General features: G+C 42.9%; 2 long non-coding RNA genes across 2 annotated transcripts in view; both read right to left on the bottom strand.

Annotated features, from left to right (window-relative positions):
• LOC107213321 overlaps positions 1–18234 on the bottom strand; it is a 32750-nt gene that overhangs the window by 9422 nt on the left and 5094 nt on the right. The window lies entirely within an intron of this gene.
• Positions 3655–5790, bottom strand: LOC117244518. Its single transcript, XR_004497776.1, has 2 exons — positions 5032–5790; positions 3655–3810 (listed from the first exon to the last, which is right to left on the bottom strand). It is a non-coding gene; the product is annotated as an uncharacterized LOC117244518 (long non-coding RNA).

The raw sequence follows: 18234 nt of genomic DNA, 5'->3' as shown, positions 1-18234 counted from the left end.
AGAGAAGAGAAGAGAAGAGAAGAGAAGAGAAGAGAAGAGAAGAGAAGAGAAGAGAAGAGAAGAGAAGAGAAGAGAAGAGAAGAGAAGAGAAGAGAAGAGGAGAAGAGAAGAGTTGTGAACAAAAAAGATGGGATTTTTTGTATGATATATTGCTGAAGCTTTCAAAGCTGATAAGAATTTCATTGTCCATATTAACACATGCAGAATTGGCAGGCCAATTGAGAGCACTTCTAAAAATGCCAATCATCAAGTAAATTCTGCTGTTTACATTCTAAAACCAGCAGTAACATAATCTTGGATTAAGAAAAACCTTGGCTAGCTAGAAAAAAAATAAGAAACTTGCATTTAAACTGTGTGTTCTCTAATTGCAAGAGGAAATGTTGGCAGGAATGGGTGAATGGCAAGAAGTGATACAAAAGGACTACCTGAGAGCTGACCATTCCGCTAAAGTTCCAGCTGAACAAAGCATGAGGGTCTGCTCCTCCAGAGCGCTCTGTACCCTGAGAACTGGCTACATGCTACATGCTGAGCTAATTACTAAGGATTTGAGACTTGTTTCAACAAGCAGAGGTGCTGTACATGCCCAGTATCTGGATTTCTCTTCACAAATTCCATATAGCTTAGCAGCTATCTGGAAATCTGCTTAGGATGAGAAAATAAAGAAGTGAGGAAGGGCAGGAAGGAGAGGAGTAATGTGTGTGTATGTGTTGAGATTTTTTTTTTACCAGGTTGCATTATGTTTTTGGCTTTTCATTTCTCACTGTTGTCCTGACCTTTGGGTGTGGTGGGCTCTGAGTTTTGCCCTGTGTGTCTTTAGAAACACTATTCTCTGGGCAAAATTGTTTTTCCGTTCCATTGCAGCATTGTGGTTATGCATTTATTTCATAAGGAGAGCGGGTTATTTGGCAATTTAGGTTCATATTGTGGGTGTGGTCCCTGACAATAGTTTTCTTCTGGGTTAAGTCTTTGTGAGCTGTTATTTCTCTCGTAGTACACCAGTGAGAACCACACCATTCTCCAGACAGGATTTCATTTTATCTCCCATTTTGTGAAATCACCTATTTCATCTGGGCCACAAGCTACACTTTGCTGAGAGTCCTGGGCTCTTTTCAGGGCAACGGGCTTGGCTACCACCATAACTTACCTGAAGCACAGAGCCTTGCACAGGCATATTTCCCCATCACTGGCACCCTGCAGTACCCCAGTGCTCTGTCCAAAAGTAGCCCAGGTATCTCTCTTTGCATAGCACTTGACAGTGGAGCATAAACCTGCCTACCCCAAAGAATCTCTTTCAGCTCTGCAGTGAGAACACAGAAAGAAGGAAGGGACACAGAAGCTGGCAATGGAAAGCCATTTCAGATGCCACACAAAGTGTTTATGTCTCATAAAAACATATCTCACTCATGGAGCAAAGAGCACTTCTGTTCAATCACAGAAGCAAGGGAAGGAGTGTATTCACAGCTCCCATGCCAGGTGTTTATGCTGGGAAGGGAGTCTCCCTCTTTTTACTGTAAATTCTCTCTCTTTCCAGAGCATGAATAAGTGCTTGAGCATGATTTCTCTCAGCTGACTATGGATATGGAGCTCAGGAGAGCCTCTTAATTCCAGGTACATCAGGTATGTGTCTGACATGCCGTGATGTGAACATATCTTTAGACCTGTTGAACCATTTCAGAGTATGAATCTCTTTGCAATCCAAAATCATACCTTCTGCAAGAAAGCATTAGGCAAGCACCCCAAGTTTGCACTGGTACCCATCTGTTCAGTATGTCCAGAATATATCACAGGAAATGCAATTCCTAGACAGTGGATCCCATCACACCTTGATGAACCTATTCCTTAGACCCAAATGTCTGGAAAATCAACCTGTTTCCCATTAAAATGAGGGGGGTGTGGGAGGTGTCACTGGCCCAACACCAGGCAGACATCCCTCCAGCAGCAGGGCCTGTGCCTCCAGCACCAGGAATGTGACCTAAGGCAAAGCTTTGCCTCCAGCTGCAACGGGAACTGCAACTGTAGCAGAGCCATTACTATGGAGAGGCAGTAAAATCACACACATCACACCACGGTATTACAGCCACAAATTAAATCAGGGCTAAGGCCCTTTAAAAAAATTAAAAAGGCCCATTAGGTTTAATTTAGAATCTCTTTCCTCATGACTACAGAGCAGATTGACAAAACAGACTTTTTTAATCACCTATGAAACTTCAATGAATGACAGGATACCAAAAAGACTCTTTTGTGTTAAAGTGTTAATTATTAAAACATGACCAAACGGTTAGTTCAATTTACAGCATCGCCATTAGAAGGAAGGCTGGAAACAATGTGCGCATTAAAAGGCTGTGTTATATGTTCTGTTACTTGGAGAGTCTCTGAAGTGAGAAAAGACAAGTTTGCCAAGCCAAAAAACTCTCCACTGGAATGGTGGAAGCTCTTTTTTCCCCTTAGTACAATCTCATTTATCTGAAATGCTACAGGAAGCACCAATAATTCAGCCAACAAGAGATTCAAATCACCAAAAGAAATCCTGGGGAAGTGATTCAGCCAAACATTTGAACAGAATGCACAGTTTGGATGAAAATGTCAGTCTCTCAGGCTGAGTGGCAATTCATAATCCTTCATCACTGGTCTGTGGCTGAACCACTTTTCTTGCAGTTTCCCATTCAGTGTTCATTTGAACAATTTACAAAGCAATTTACAGAAGGTTTCCAAAACATCCAAAAACAGATGGATGTATACGTAGCTGTAGCTTTCAACACTTCCCCTCAAAAGCGTCTTTTTATCTGCCCTGCCCGGAAGACAGGAAGGAAGGGTGTCAGGCTGAAAAAGCCACTTTGCTGACTTGGAGAATTCACTGTGCAGTCAGACAAAGGAGAAAGATACCAGGGCTGCAATTCAGTGATTTATTTTGAAGCACTTAAACACCAAACTGAGATTTGGGTTAATTTTGTAGCAGCATAAATCCGTCGAATGGAGACAATAGGATGAGTATTTCTGTATTGACTTGAGCTAAACAAGTACAGCATATTTAAAAAAAATAGTAAGCCATGCACAAAGTACTGAAACAAGTTTAGTAACAGTTTGTATAATTATCTATTATTCGTAACAGCAAAAAATGAAACACACCCAAACTGCCCCCAAGATCCCAAATCACATCAGCTCTTCTGAACATTTTTGAGATTTGTGTCATTTACCCTCATCTGGGGATCTGTCCTGGAATCTATATGTATTTCACAAACTTTTTTTTTCCCCAAACTCTTTTATTTCTCACTCAGACCTGCTATGTACAATAACAAAACAGACTCTGAAGCTGTGTAGAAGTTCTTAGGTCAGTGATTGCAAACTGGTGTGAAGCAAGAGCAGAACCAGATCCCGGGACTTGCTGTAGGGCTTTTTTCCCTTCACTCTCATTCTTTCTTTAATTTATAGTCTTCAGTTCTGTTCCTCTTCCTCCATTCCCAAGTCCTTAGTAATAACCCTGTTTCCTTAGCTATTTTCCCATAAATAATTCTCCTGAAATAACATGAGGACATCCTACTTTGCTAGCACAGTCCCTCTCAGAGAAGGCCAGGAGATCAAATATTCCCATTGAAACACCATGGGAAAAGGAGAACTTCAGAACAGGATTTCACACAACAGTTTATAACAACAGGGTGGGAGAAGGAAAAGCAATGAACAACTTTATTGTGTGCTCCTATGCAGCAAAAAGAGTTAAAAAATACCCAGACTTCACTGAAAATTATTCTTCTCCGTGCTTATTTCCAACTGACTTTTCTCGATGTCCAAGTCTTATCATCTCAGTGACAGCTACTGTAACAACATACAGACAACACTGTACAATAACTGTTTCCTTTAAGTTAGTGTACAATAAAACCAGTCATCTTTGCCACTAATTCACTGCTGCATTGTATGGTGAGGGGAAAAAGGACTTAAATGAACTTAAAACCAATTCTGGTTCAATGGAAAAGATGTCTAAAAAAACTGTTTATTAAATGTAGTAACTACTTTTACTAAACATATCTTACACTTGATGTAATTTTACACTGATTTTGCTTGAAGTGGTTATTTAATTAGCAGTAAAAATTCCCCCATCATAATATTTGTAGCTAATGTTTGTGGACTATTTCTGATGCTGTGCAAATCTGTGAATACAAATAGCATTATTTCAGCTTAGTATATGGTTGAATTAGGACCAGCAAAGAGTACAGCATCAGTAGCTTTGAATAAAAAATACACCTCTGAGAGTGGGGGAGGTAATAATATGTGTTTATCCATATGGTATCTAAATTACCCTTCCTTTTTCTTCCTCTCTTCAGAATAACTTTCCTTTCCAATTTTAAGCACAGAAATAAGTGACCCAGCAGCAGAAGGCATATTTGAACATGTCTTCAATGACAAGGAGAGTTTCTTAATTTTTCAGAAGATTCATAAAAATCCCCATCTAGATTCAGTCCTGTCAGTTTTAAAAATAAAGACAAATATATTTGAAGTGTTTCACTTCTGAATCTCTCATCCAGCTTTAAGGCCTTCTCCATTTTAAAGAAGCTTTTCTTTCCTCCAGGAGCAGGGCGTCCTGGACAAACAAAATGCTCTGTATTTGGAGGCAGTGAGCAGGTGATAATCAGGGATGTTAAAGGCTCAATTTAAACACACCAGCAAACAAGCTAAATAAGAAGCACAGAAGAAAAAATTTCTCTGCTCTCTTTCAGTTATGTTTCTTGGCACACTAATATTAATTTTAAATGAATGAACAAACAAATAAACAACAAACCCCAGCAACAAAACTGTTAATTCTAAACTCCCTAAATTGCTAGCACAGGGACACATTTTCCACTGATGTAGCACTGTGTAACTCAATCACAGAACTTTGCCTTTTCACACTGACTGAGTGTCTGTCATATAACCTTCTATTATATGAAGATGTGCTAGTTCTTAAGCAATGAGCAGGATTACATTGTTTAATAAATATCCTTTCTTATGAAATTTTCTCCTCATTTTTCATGCTGATTAGTGCCAGTTCCATCAATTTACCTTTGGGTTTGCAGCCAATGCAAAAATATGAAGGCCAGACCAAGGTGATGTAGGCAAACAACCTCCATTTGTAACAAGAAAGCTTGATCTGTCTCAAGTGTAAAGGTTTTTTACCTCCTGCAATGACATCTCCTGGCTCCCTGAGAAAACAGTGATTGTCAAAGGCAAAACTGTATCTTTTAACACAGCAGATGAGCAAGAAAAGAAAGTTGAAGGGGAAAGCAAGGAGGTAAAGAAAAAATTATTCTGGAGAAAAGATTTAAGGTCTGGTGCTGTTTAGCCTAGAGAAGACATGACTGGTGGGGACAGTATGGCAGAAAAAAACCCACCCTTCCATGCCTCACTGAATATAGTGGAAAATGTAGAGCTGGAATACACTTCAGCTGGTGTGAATAGCTTTCCAGCCACGGGACATGATTGGGTTGTTGAAATCTGCCTGCCATGATCTAAGCATGGGACAGGCAGACACCACTCAGGAGCAAGGGTGGCCAGGTCAGTGCAGTTCTTTGCAGCTCCATGGAAAGGCCTCCACAGTGGCCTGGGAGCAAGAGAGCACTCAGTCTGAGTCAGAGCAACACATCTTTTAGAGGATTAAGAGATGATGTAGGAAGTTGAGACTGCAAGTTGCCGACAATGAATACCAGACGGCCGATGAGGAGCTGCCAGCTCATCAAGGACCTGACTCAGCAAACGGCTCTGCTTTCTGCGACTGCTGTGCCAAGGGTTTGCTGCTCTCACACTACACTGCAGGCCTCTAAAGCCAGAATAATCTTTTTTTTTTTTTTTTTTTTTTTTTTAACTGAGGGAAATCCTAAGCCAGTGTCTCCTAAACTGGGAAGTCAGAAAAAAAGTGGCGAGGGAGTTGGAGTCACCACCACAGGTGTACTCCCTGTGCTTCATGCCCACCCATAGACACACCGTAGTTCTACAGGCATCTGTGGTCTGTAAAACAGCTGCTTGCCAGTCATCCCCCCACCCCAGCTACTGTGGAAACCCTCCTGTGGCAACCACAGTGCCTGTGCCTCCTCATCTGCTCCACTTGCCTGGTGCTGGGCAGAGGTTCCCTCCCTGCAGCCAGAGTGGGCAGCAGCAGCAGTCCTTTGCCACCCACCTGCATGTGGGAAGAGGATAAGCTACTCAGTGCATAGACAGGGGGAAAAGAGAAACAAGAAAAGGGCTTTAATAGATGGATATTTTAATAGATTTAATAGATTACAATAGATGGAAAAAAATGGGGGTAAAGTGAGCAAAAAACTTGCTAAGTGTTACGGATCAACTGTAGGTGACAGTTTGCATCTCCCATGAATGGCAAATGAGTATCCAATATGCCTCTGCCTCCTGCCAGCAATGCCCAGGTTCTCAGGCAGTATTTCGTTTTCCCCTTCCACCAGCACATGGACACTGGCTGGTCCCATGGTCAATATGAAGCTCTGGAAATGGGTTTGTCTTACTGCCTCTATTATAAAAACAGCTGAAAAATGTGTATTTTCCATGTTGCATGTGAATTCTGATGTTAAAAAAATTCTCCCCTGAGCTAGAGAGACAAGGCTGCCACAGACCATTGCTTGAAAGGAAACAAATTAGAAAGATCTAGCTGATTTATTCCAGAACAATCAATTGGGCTGTTCCCTGTGGTTTTAACCACAGGGTCCAAGGTACCCAGCAGAGTTGCTGTAGCACCCAAGGTATCAGCACAGCAAACAGCCTGCTGTGAGCTCCTAGAGAATGGATCTGACTCCTGACAGAAACCTGCCTGTAATACACAGGGACACCTGTAGGTCTCCTCGAGACTCCTGCAGTAAAATGCTTGCTCACTCACTCCAGGTGTTTAATCAGAAAGTTTATTGGTGTGTTATGCACAACCTCACCTGTGATATTTGGTCTACTTTTATTATTTGCTTGGTTTTAAATTGCTCATTATAAATTTTAATGCCCCACAGATAAACTTTCAATCAGTGTACTACTAAAGATAAACTATTAACATGTTCCTCTTGAGAAGCAATAATAGGGTTAAGTATTTGTATGGTTCATTTATTAGAAAAATGTGTGCAAGTGAGTTACTCTTTACGAGTTAGATTCAATCAAGATTTCTTCTGGCTTCAAGGCTGCAGTAATTGTCCAAGGCAGATCAGCTGCCCAAGCCTTGGTGTCTGCACCAGGCTGGTGTGGCTTCCCATGGCAGCTGAGCATGTGGCTCTGCTCAGCCACCACACAGCCAAACCCAGCAGATCTCCAAACCAAGGACTCAAAAAGAGATCCCCAGGATCCCAGGGGGCCACAGCAGTGGTGTGGTATCCCAAAGGAATCCTCAGATGGGCCAATTCAAGTGTCAGGGAGTGCCAAAGGTGGGTAGAAAGACCCCAGCTCCCCAGGAGCACTAAATTTGTCTGAGCTAAAGGTGACAAGGGAAGTTGTCTCACTGAGTGCATCTCCGGATCTTCCAGAGAGAGAGACCTGCTCTGCAAGCCTTGCCATTGACCTAACTGCAAGCACTAGAAAGTAGATTTCTCTCTCTCTCTCTCTCTCTCTCTCTCTCTCTCTCTCTCCCATCCACAACAGATTTTTCCTTTTTTTGGACAAGATTTATTTGACCTGAAATAATAATTTTTTTATTAGCCTAGATGTATTCTTTCCCATTTTCAAACTGAAATCTTCTTAAATTGGTGTTTAGAAGATGTTTTCAGTTAGAGACTGACTCGTTTTATTTATTTCTTTTATTAGGACTAAGCAGGCCAAACCCAAGTTGTTCTATTTTGGATTAAATAAACCATTTCAGGTTGACTACCCCCTCTCATGTGCTTGAAGTATGAAAAAGAAATAGGCTTTGTTGAAACAAAGATAAATGTATAAAACACTTTCTGGCCCATTTTTCACACAGCTGCAGTCAAAACCTCTCCTCCTTGGATTAACTCTTCCCACTTCTTCACACAGCCTGCTCTATTCCAAGCACTCAAACAGAAGACATAAAAACCACCTTCAAGTAAGAAAGAGCTACCTGCCAGCTGCGAAACAAAACACTGTAAAGCAGAAACGAATCTCTTTTTAATCTGAAACAGAAATTGCAAGCACTGAAATTTCAGCATGTGGCCCCACCCTTAAAACTGCCTGTGTTGGCTCTGCTTTTGGTAAACCGAGCCACAAACAGAATGCTAAGGCCTTTGGCAAACCATATCCCTATGGAGCAAATGCAGTGTGATGACATGGGGGGCCATGTCCTTGGTAGCTTACATTGGGGTGGCTTTGCTGAAGTCAAAGGTGACTCAGCTGGAACAGCAGTAGCCAAGACCCAGTGTCCTGAGGTCTCTGAACCTTGGAGCAAATATTTAGTGCCCATTTTTCAAAAACTTTGCTCATTTTTAAAATGAGATAATCTCTAGCAGCATTTATTCAGAGGTAGCTACCAAGACTCTGCCTTCACTGAGTGAGTGATTTTCAGCTCGTCAACGTGTGTTTTTCACATGCTGGAGAGAATAAGTAAGGTTAAATAAATAAGGTTAAAAAGCAATTCTTTTCCCTTAGCAGACATCAGAGAAATTGCAGTTTACAGCACATATACAGTAAGACAGGTTTCCAGGGGCTATCCTCAGTGCTGTTTGTACACAGAATATGGACCATTGTGAGTGCACTGATGTAACAGTTATAGCAATAAAGTCCTTCGCCACTGGGACCAAGTCTGCATCCTTTTTGGTTTTGGTTTGGTTTTGGTTTTGTTTTCCTCCATTTCTTAGGGTCCAGCACCAGACCCTAGAAGATCACTTAGTTCATAAGAAGTCACTCTCTATTGGATCCAGACATCTCTAAGGTCTTTTCCCTTCCTAAGTCTGTTGCATTTATCAAATCAGCCTTGTTCCAGCTCATGCCCATTGGCAAGCAGCCCATTCTGTGTCCTGTCTCCCATGCCCCTTCACAGAGAACCTGGCTGTTGATGGGGAGTTGCATATCACAGATCACAGGCTGGTTTTTTTAGAAGAGAAAGGATAAAAGCCTCATGAGTGTCCTTTCCTTCTCTTTCCTCCAGGACAAGCCTGCAGGAGGTATCTCTGCCAGGCTGGTGGGACACTCTGGGCACAGAGCTCTCACACTATCAGGGAGCACTTTGCCCTTTCTCAGATGGTCTGTTCCCCCCACAGCAGCCTGTCTCTGACTGCAGTACCATTCTGATTGGTGGGGCTGAGCCAAAGGCTTATTCAGCAGCTTTTCCCACTATATAAAGCCAGGATGGGCTTGCACTGTGAACACTTTGTACAGTCCTGGATGTTCTACCACCCACACAACTTAAAAAAGATACAGTGGAAACTGGAGTAGGGTCAGAGGAAAACAACAAGGAAAGGTCAGAGGTAGAATGCTGTTTGCACACAAGGAATAGCTGAATGCCCCAGAATGCTTCAACCTGGAAAAGAGAAGACCTGGAAGAAAAAGAAAGGGTTTCATATGGTCAAAATTCAAGTAATCATGAGAAGCATGAAAAGCTTAAGCAGAAAATGCCCATTCATTTTCTTTTCCAGTTCACATTGTGGAGCTCTCAGCCGGTAGTTGGATCAAGTCCTATGAAAGAGGGTGGTTTTGCACAGTGTATGTATTTTAAGTATGGAATGCCAAGACTCATGGGGAGACTGGACAAGCAAAAATCCACTGAAGGTGGTTCCGTATACTACAGAACTTCTGGGTCAGGTAGCCCCTGGTCTGTGAATGGTTGGACACTGGGAAAGCTTCAGTGGAAGTGGCACTTGGAGCCTCACAGCCACTGCTGGCCACTGCCAAAAATTTGTCACCAGACTAGACAGACCTTTAGTCTGCCTCAGCGTAATTTGCTATCACACATTCCCCATGTAGAATCATGCACTTCCTTTTTTCTCCAAGAACTACAAATTTCACTGGTATGACATGTAAACACTGATGCACCAAAGTCCTTCCTCTCTTCTTTCCCAGGGTATGGCACACCACACCCAGTCCCACAACCAGTCCACTCCGCTGAGCATCAAACCACGTTTTTGTGCTAACTTTTGCCCTTCTGTCTGCTCTCTGAAGGACAAAGCCTCCCAGGCCTCTTCATGCCATGTCCTAACACTGTTTTACCCTGGCCCAGCATGACCAGAGCTCACTGAAGACTTGTCAGCTTCAGAGGAACTTCTTTAGTGGGTAAAAGTATCACCGGGGTGGGAGGTTGGGCATGGCCCCAGAGAGAAGGGATTTCTGCACCACTGCCTCTAAGGACTGGCCAGCATGAGCAGCTGCAATAATTTTCTGGACATTCAGCAGTTTTTACCTTGGCTGTTAAAAGCAGCTTGGGTTAAGGATACCATAGTGGTACCATCACCAGCTCTGAAGGCAGCATCTGAGCCCTCACAATGGGCTCAGGCAGATAAGTGACAAGCCCTTGCTGGGCCACCCTGGTCCAGGCAGAGCAGGACAATCATGTTCCAGCTGAGTCACCTTTGACTTTGTCATGATCTAGCTGGGGGAATAACATTCATATAAGCTGAATTGACAAGTTTCCTTTTGGGTCAGCCTAAACCACTATGTTTGACCCAGTGTGAAATATTTATTTTACTTTTGGAAATAAAACTCTTTTCCCTGTGTTGTGATTCAGTAAAAAGTCTTGTTTTGAAATGTCTTGAAAATGTTCATGGCACAAGTGTGTTTCAAAAAAAAATCTTTTCTTCTTTTACATTTAAAGGGGGTTTTCTGACTTCACCATATTTGACATATTTATTAGTTTTTCCCAACCCTCTCCACCAAAAAGAAGTGTCACTCAGCTGACCTCACCATGGGATCTCTGGCAAAAAGACTGTAAGGTGGTGCCATAGCAATTTTCAAAACACAAATAATCATGACCACAATTAAATAGCCCAGTGTTGGGGATGGATCTGAGCATAGACTATTGAAGCCTAACTCATTCAAACCAGAAGAAGCAGCAGCACAGCCAGTGGGGTACAGGCAGCACCGCAGCACTGAATGCAGGCAACACCCATTCATGTCTTGACACGGTTCACTCCTAGATTCCAATGCTCCAGGGGAGTTAATGGTCATTTTATCCTTGTGTACAAAATCAGGTAAAAAACAGAGCCTCAGTGGAGGCAGAAAACACCATCCTACCCCCCACAGCTCCTCTGTTCCTTGTACCTGAGCACTTTGGCAGCGTCCTCATATTTTGGGAAGAATCTGGTGTTCACCCATGCATGTTCACAGATATGCACTGGTTTCACTAAATTATCCTTGAAAGTCTATTTCTTTCAAATTAAATTTGTTTAACAAAGTTAACCTTCTTCAGGCCAATACTATGTTCTTTGGTCTTTTTCAAGTGTGTCCAAAGACTCTGATTCTCTGTCAACATGAGTTACTAAGAAATCCCATGAAACTTTGGAAAAAGCTGAGTCTACATTTGAGAAGAACGTGCTAAGCAGCTTGCCAAACTATCATGCCTAGCCTCAGAGAGATGTCTTAAGAGTGTGCAATATGTGGCTATAGGATCACAGGAGACTACCACAGGTACCCTAAAGCCCTGAGTCCTACAGCATTCCCAGGGGTCCTATAAAAAGTCTGTTTCCTATTCCCCTGAAAAGAGCCCACTGCAGCCCCTTGTCTAGAGTCACGACATTTCTATCTTCCCCAGAGATTCAGCCTTAACATTTCTTCTTTTCACAAAACCGTTCACCACAGTAGCTCACTCTGCAAGTGCACCTAATCACAGTCAGTTAATTTATCATTTCTGCTGGTCTCATTACTCTCCCTCTCCCCTTTCACAGATAAAACCACTTTTAATGGCTGTGTTAAATAACAAGTAGTATGCCAAAGAATATCTGGCATACTTCAGAAGAGTAAGGCCCTACCAGACTTATCTGGGTGTTTAAATCCCATTTTGAAAAAATTCACTTGGTTACTGAAATGCTGAATACAAATTTCATAATTATTTATTTAAGAAGGGGAAAAGAAATTAATGGTTCTTAGTTTTTCATTATTTGTCTATACACTAATATTTCAATTTCAAGTCCTCATCACAGGGCTTTCCCCAGGTGCAACCTGACATGTTCTCAAAGTATTCACCCTGTAAATGCATCTCTCAATTTCCTGTTCCCAGACATAACCACTTCAAGCGAAGACCTCAGCTCAACTTGGCAGGGGCCATGCTAAATCCACCTCCCAATCCTATCTGCTGCCTGTGTTATCCCAGAAAAGGGGCAATGGCATCCCTCCATCGCATGCTGTCCGTACCTGTGTGCCCACATGGCCAGGGTCTGCACAGAAGCAGCACGCTTCATTCAGTCCTCACCAAACCCTTGCTGTGTCCATCCATCATGCCTGTATGCTGCAGAAACACCATTTTCCATTTCTTTCTTTATTTTTTAAAGCCAACTCTTTGATCTTCTGGGTAGTAATAATTTTCCAGCCATCAAACAGGCAAAAGGAGTGTGGTATGCTCCTGACACAGCCCCAAAGCACAGCTGAGAGCTCTGAATACCCTCTATCACTAAACCCAACAGGACACCAAAGCCAGGCTCACATGCTGAGCCCTCGCTGTCTCAGCTAAACTTATGTATTTTGCTGTTAACTATTTTTGAAATAGGATGAGAGGGTGTGTCAGAAGCCAGATGTGGGGATCACTAGAATCTGCCTGCATCTTTTACTTAAAGCAGGCCCACCTGAAATATAGAATGGCTTTTCACCTTGAAAGTAGAGATTTATTGGGGGATCTTATCATAGGAGGGAGAAATCCACAGCAAGAAGACAAAATTGTTGAAGGATTTTCTCAGAATACAAACTATGAATAAAATCATGCACTTCTCAGAAACACCTCCCTTCATTTTTTTTTTTCAAATAATCTTTTTATGGATTTATTTCTTATTAATTCCAACAGAATGGAACATCTCTAATTAGGAAGCACAGAGAAGGAAACACTGAAAAATGCCAGCATAGGAGAATCTATTACCAAACTTAAATTAAAAATTAGTTTGGATCCTTAATCAACAATGTCTCTCCAGCCTCTACCATACTGACTGTGATTTGCTCCTGCCTCCCTCAGATAAGTACACTGCAGTGTGGTGGGTGTATCTCTCCACAGGTTTGTTTTAAGCCGTGGTCAGTTTACTTTTTTGAGGGACTGTTTATGTTTCCTTTGAAGGATATTTCTCTAAGTATCATAAGGTTATAATGTCTCCTGGCATTTTAGCAGTCTTCACGAGCTCTCATCTCTTGTATGCTTTCATTGAACAGCTATTTTGTTCTTCACCCAAAGATTTCAAACCTACCTATCACATGCATCAAACATGACTAAATAAGTGCGTGATGTCTGGAAAACAGTCTGATGAGAATTTTTGGTGTAGAGATGACTGTAAGGCAGAAAAAAAAGTAAGGAATTGAACTTTTATTACTCAGGCTTTTCTCTGTAGCATTGCAGCCTGAAATGGTGTCAGTTTTTGGCCATGGTTTGGAGGGCTGCCAGCTCCCTGTGCTGTGTGCAGGAGAGCCAGAGCCTTCAGCAGGATACTGCTGTGGCTACCCTAGCAAACCACCTGCAATTCACCACCCGCGATGCACCACGGCCCTGAAATGAGACACAAATCTGCTGGGCTTGTACTTTTGTAATCTCAGAGATTCCACAGACAGCTCCATCTCCTGCAAAACACACTGGTAATCATGGCCAGCATCTATATCTACAGTCCCTGCCATTTTCACACAGGAATTACACATGCCTACTGCAGAACAGAGTGATCACTGTGGACCAGGATCTGATCTCATTACCCTGCAGTGAATCCAACATTATTCAGTCACTCACGGCTGGTACTTTGGACCTGCACCAGCGTCACTCTGATCAAACTCTGCCTCTCTGCCTGTTTCAAAATGAATATTTAGGAAAAGATGCCAAAAGTATCTTTTCCCCAGTACAGGCACTGTCTAAGAGCATGTCCTATGTTTTTAGAAACCTCTCACCATCTGGTCACACCTATTTCAAATATTACCATCACCTCTGCAAAATTCATGCTGTCCCGCAGCATCGGATGCTCCAGGGGGCACAGTGGGACCGAGCACCACACTGAACACAATGTCACTGCCTGCAGAATATTTTGGGTCACTGCTCAGCCCAGTTGTTGACTGAGTCTGTACACAAGGATCCTGGCAAGGCTAGAGAGAGAGGCAGAGATCACACAACTTGTGCACAGAGCTCACACAACTTTCTGCACAAAACTAGACAAGTTTCATGCAGGAAATGCCCCCTTTTATCTGAATCAATGCTCCACATAGATTGATTACCCTGCCTACAACAGTGGGCTCAGAGGTTTGACTGCCTGGGGAGAAAAGTGACACTGTCCTCATTCCTTAGAAGTACAGATGGAGTATAGGGTGTAAGTATCCTGACTTGATTAGATTTTACACTTGTTTTTGAGAATGAGAGTTAGATTTAGAACTGCCTCAGCTGAAGGGTGGTGGAGACTCAGACCCGCTACTACAGCACATTGTGAGGCAGCTTCTGTCCTTCAGGACCTTGCAAATTGCAGCAAATCACCTTTTCACCGTCTGCTCCTGAACTTGAGACTGACAGTAGACTTCTTCATGTGTTCACTGCTTGAAGGTGCTACTGAGTGAGACCAGATGGGAGTTAGAGGAAGCAAAAGAAAAACTGGTATGTTTGCATTCACACAGCGTCTAGAGAAGTGATTAGTCTTTGTTTTGGTGAACATGCTGGAGGGTAATGATACCAATCAGCAAAGCTGACTTGCCATGTCCCTGAAGATCTTCAGTGCATTAAAGGAAAAAAAAAATTACTTTATGATTTGGACACCAACACAACTCCATGCATGCTTTCTACACACCACTGTTACTGGCTGTTTGTGGAGGAATTGAAAACTGCTTCTGTCTTTCTGAAGCTCCTTTAACAGTCATGGTCCTGCATCCCCACAGTGCTTTTCCCTGAGGGATACCAGCAGCCATCATCATTTGGAATTAGCCTGTACAGTTTTCCATAACTGGGGCCCTAGTTAGTGCTGTTGTGGGAGTAGGAGCCCTCAGGAAGCACGGTGCCACTTAGGGTGCAGCCCCAGGGCAGAATTGGTGACACAGGGAAGGAGGCAGAAGGAGGCTGAGATCATCAGAATCTCAGGCAACCTGAACACCATGAAGATGAGCAATAATGAAATAACACCTACAGCATCACCCTCAATGACAGAACAATAACAGTTTTTGCTATAAAATGGAAGTTCCTCAGTACTGAAACACCAAGGAGGACAGAAGTCCGAGTGTGCTGCCAAGTGCCAGGATAGAGATGCTGCAAAGATGGAAGGAAGCTTTGTGCCACTGGGGAACACCGAAAGAGCTATAAAGGTCTGCAAGGCTGAAGTGCCCTAAAGACCTAGTGCCACACAACTAGAGCAACCTTAAGAGCAATCTGTCATGGCAGAGTCAGGCAGCCAGGAGGAAATCAGGCAGATCAACAACGATATGCCCTGTTGGTAAAATTAAAGTAGAAGCAAACAAAACATTTTAAAGTGAATAAATACTCTAAACATCAGAAGGGAAAGGTTTATAGGCCTGAGGGCAGTGATGAGACTGTCATAATGAAGTAAAAACTAATAGGTGGAGCAGCCCAATAGAGCCCCTGTCTAATCCTTTCACAACACAGCACCATAAAAGGTCTTAAAGTAAGACTGGTCAAAATTTTCCATCCAAACTTCTCTACTGAAGAGTAAAAAGAGTACCTTTTTATGATTACTCTGTTTTTGGTTGTATTTTTTTTATCCACAACAGCTGCTTTCCATGAAAATTTTCAATATTTTGTGGAAAGGCCAAAAAACACCCAACCCTCTGTTTATGGCAACTAAACATTTACAGACAAAAAAAATTTAACATTTTTAGTGAGAATTAAAGAATGGCCTGTAGTTTTGAGACATGACTAATCCCTTTGTTGCCAAACACCAAATACTTCTTGGTTTTCCACTAAAAATTCCAAATTATTCTCTGGTAAGGGAGGCACTTTCCAAACCAGCAGTACTTTAAATATCCAAATAAAAATTCAAACTCAGTTCCAGCCTTAAGGGATGGCCAGTGCTGAGATCTTTGTACGGAAGGAGTATTAGGAGCTGCTCAAAGGGCAAAACCAAGCAGAAAAACAGACTGATTCTGGACAGGATACAAAGAGAAATGGAAAAAAACAGGAAAACCAATGTGGTGGGTTGATGCTGGCTGGCTGCCAGGTGCCCACCAGAGCTATCCTATTGCTCCCCTACTCAGCTGGGCAGGGGAGAGGAAATACAACAAAAGGTTCATGAGTTAAGGATGGGGAACCAGTGGGTCCTTCCCACAGGAGACAGTCCTTCACGAACTTCTCCAAGGTGAAGCCTGTCCTTCCCACAGGTTGCACTCTGCTACAGCATGGGTCCCTTCTACAGAGCACAGTCCTTCAGGAACAGACTGCTCCAGCACGGGTCTACCATGGGCTTACAAGTCCTGCCAGGAGCCTGCTCCAGCATGGGCTTCCCACAGGGTGCCAGCCTCCTTTGGGCATCCCACTGCTCTGCCAAAGGGTTCTCCACAGGCTGTGTGTGGATCTCTGCATCTCCATTAATCCCCATGGGCTGCAGGGGCACAGCTGCCTCCCCATGGTCTGCACCAGGGGCTGCAAGGGAATCCCAGCTCTGGCACCTGGAGCACCTCCTGCCCCTCCTTCTCTACTGACCTCGGTGTCTGCAGAACGGCTTATCTCACACATTCTTATTCCTCTCTCCCACTGCAGCTGGTCTTACACAGTAATCATTCCTCTTGTGAACTCTGTTATCCCAGAGAACCCACTGTCCCTGCTGGTCTCAGCTTCAGACAGTGGCCAGCCATGGGTCCATCTGGGAGCTACATGGCATTGGCTCTGTCAGACATGGGGGAAACTTGTTGTAGCTTTTCAGAGAAGTCACCCCCACAATCCCCTTGCTACTCAAACCTTGACATGCTAACCCAACACAACCATCGAAAAAGAAAATAATTTAAGATATTAAGCTGGGAGACACAGTGAGAGAACTGGAGCTCAAGCTGGTGGTTTTGTTGTAGGAAGTGTCAAATGGCTTGGTTTTGGATGGCTGAGAAGCAGTTTCCAACTGAGCATCTAAAGACTTGGAGACCAAGCAGTTACGGTCTTGAACACTTGGCCAGGCAGTGGCCCTGTCTGCCTCAATATCTTTGGTTCCTTTATAATGAGAGAGAAATGTGGGGTACATTTTTTAAATCTGCCTTTGCCAGGGCAGGCATTCTCAGGCCAGAGAGGTTTCTCTTGCCTAGTGAAATGTCATCCAGTAAAATAAATACCTTATTGAAAGAAGTTAAATCAAAGTCTAAAATACTAACATTTATTGCAGGAATCCTATATGGTGCTGTTATATTAAAAACAGTTATTTAAGGAAACCGTTCTGTTGGACTGGAGCCAACTCTTGTGTTTTTAGTAATAAAGTATTTCATCTCTTTTCACCTCTAACTTTTGATCTTGCGGCAGGTATCACCAGAAGATGGCAGGGTAAGCCAAGGCAGCTGTAAATGTCATCATGTGTTAGTACAGGACCTGGAGTTAATTTAAACATATTTATTTGTGTGATTCACTTGCTTTCTTATCACCTAGCAGCTTTACAAATGCAATTGTAGCCCGGGGTAGATTTTTCTCATGAAATTTTAGGTTTAAACATGTTACTGCAAATGATTCCCAGCAGCTGAAGTGATAATAGAGGCCAAATAGCATCAACTTCTGGAGGAGAAAGAAAATACACTCTCCATGGGTCGCCTATAACCTCTGAAATCTTCACCAAGCCTAAAGAGAGCTAAAATGAGATATATATCTCTCAAAAGGATGCAGCCTTCTGTGAAAACTGGGGAAGACACTGATGGAGCTGACGGTCTGGTATCTGTGGTGGAGCAGAAAAGGTAGTAAGAAAAACAGTCCTGAAAAAGACAAAAGTGTTGGAACTCTGTCCAGCCATGTTAAACAGGAGGAAGAGAGGGGATTATCCCCCTGCAAAAGGAGAAAGCAAGAATTAAGGTAAATTAACCAGAGATTAGGTTAAAACAGTCAAAGCCTGCTTAAAAATTAAATACTTTTGGTCCTGTGTCTGCTGGTAAAGTTGCACAACATGAACTTAGGGAGGGAGCAACATGTTGGGAAAAGCACCCCCAGCTCAGCAAATGGGATATCAAGTATTTAGCATCGGAAGGGGAAGAGGAAGGGGAAGGGGAAGG

Source organism: Parus major, chromosome 1 (genome assembly GCF_001522545.3).
Source record: "Parus major isolate Abel chromosome 1, Parus_major1.1, whole genome shotgun sequence".
Lineage (NCBI taxonomy): Eukaryota > Metazoa > Chordata > Aves > Passeriformes > Paridae > Parus > Parus major.
The sequence above is the reverse complement of the archived record's forward strand: the minus strand, read 5'-3'. Positions and strand labels throughout refer to the sequence as shown.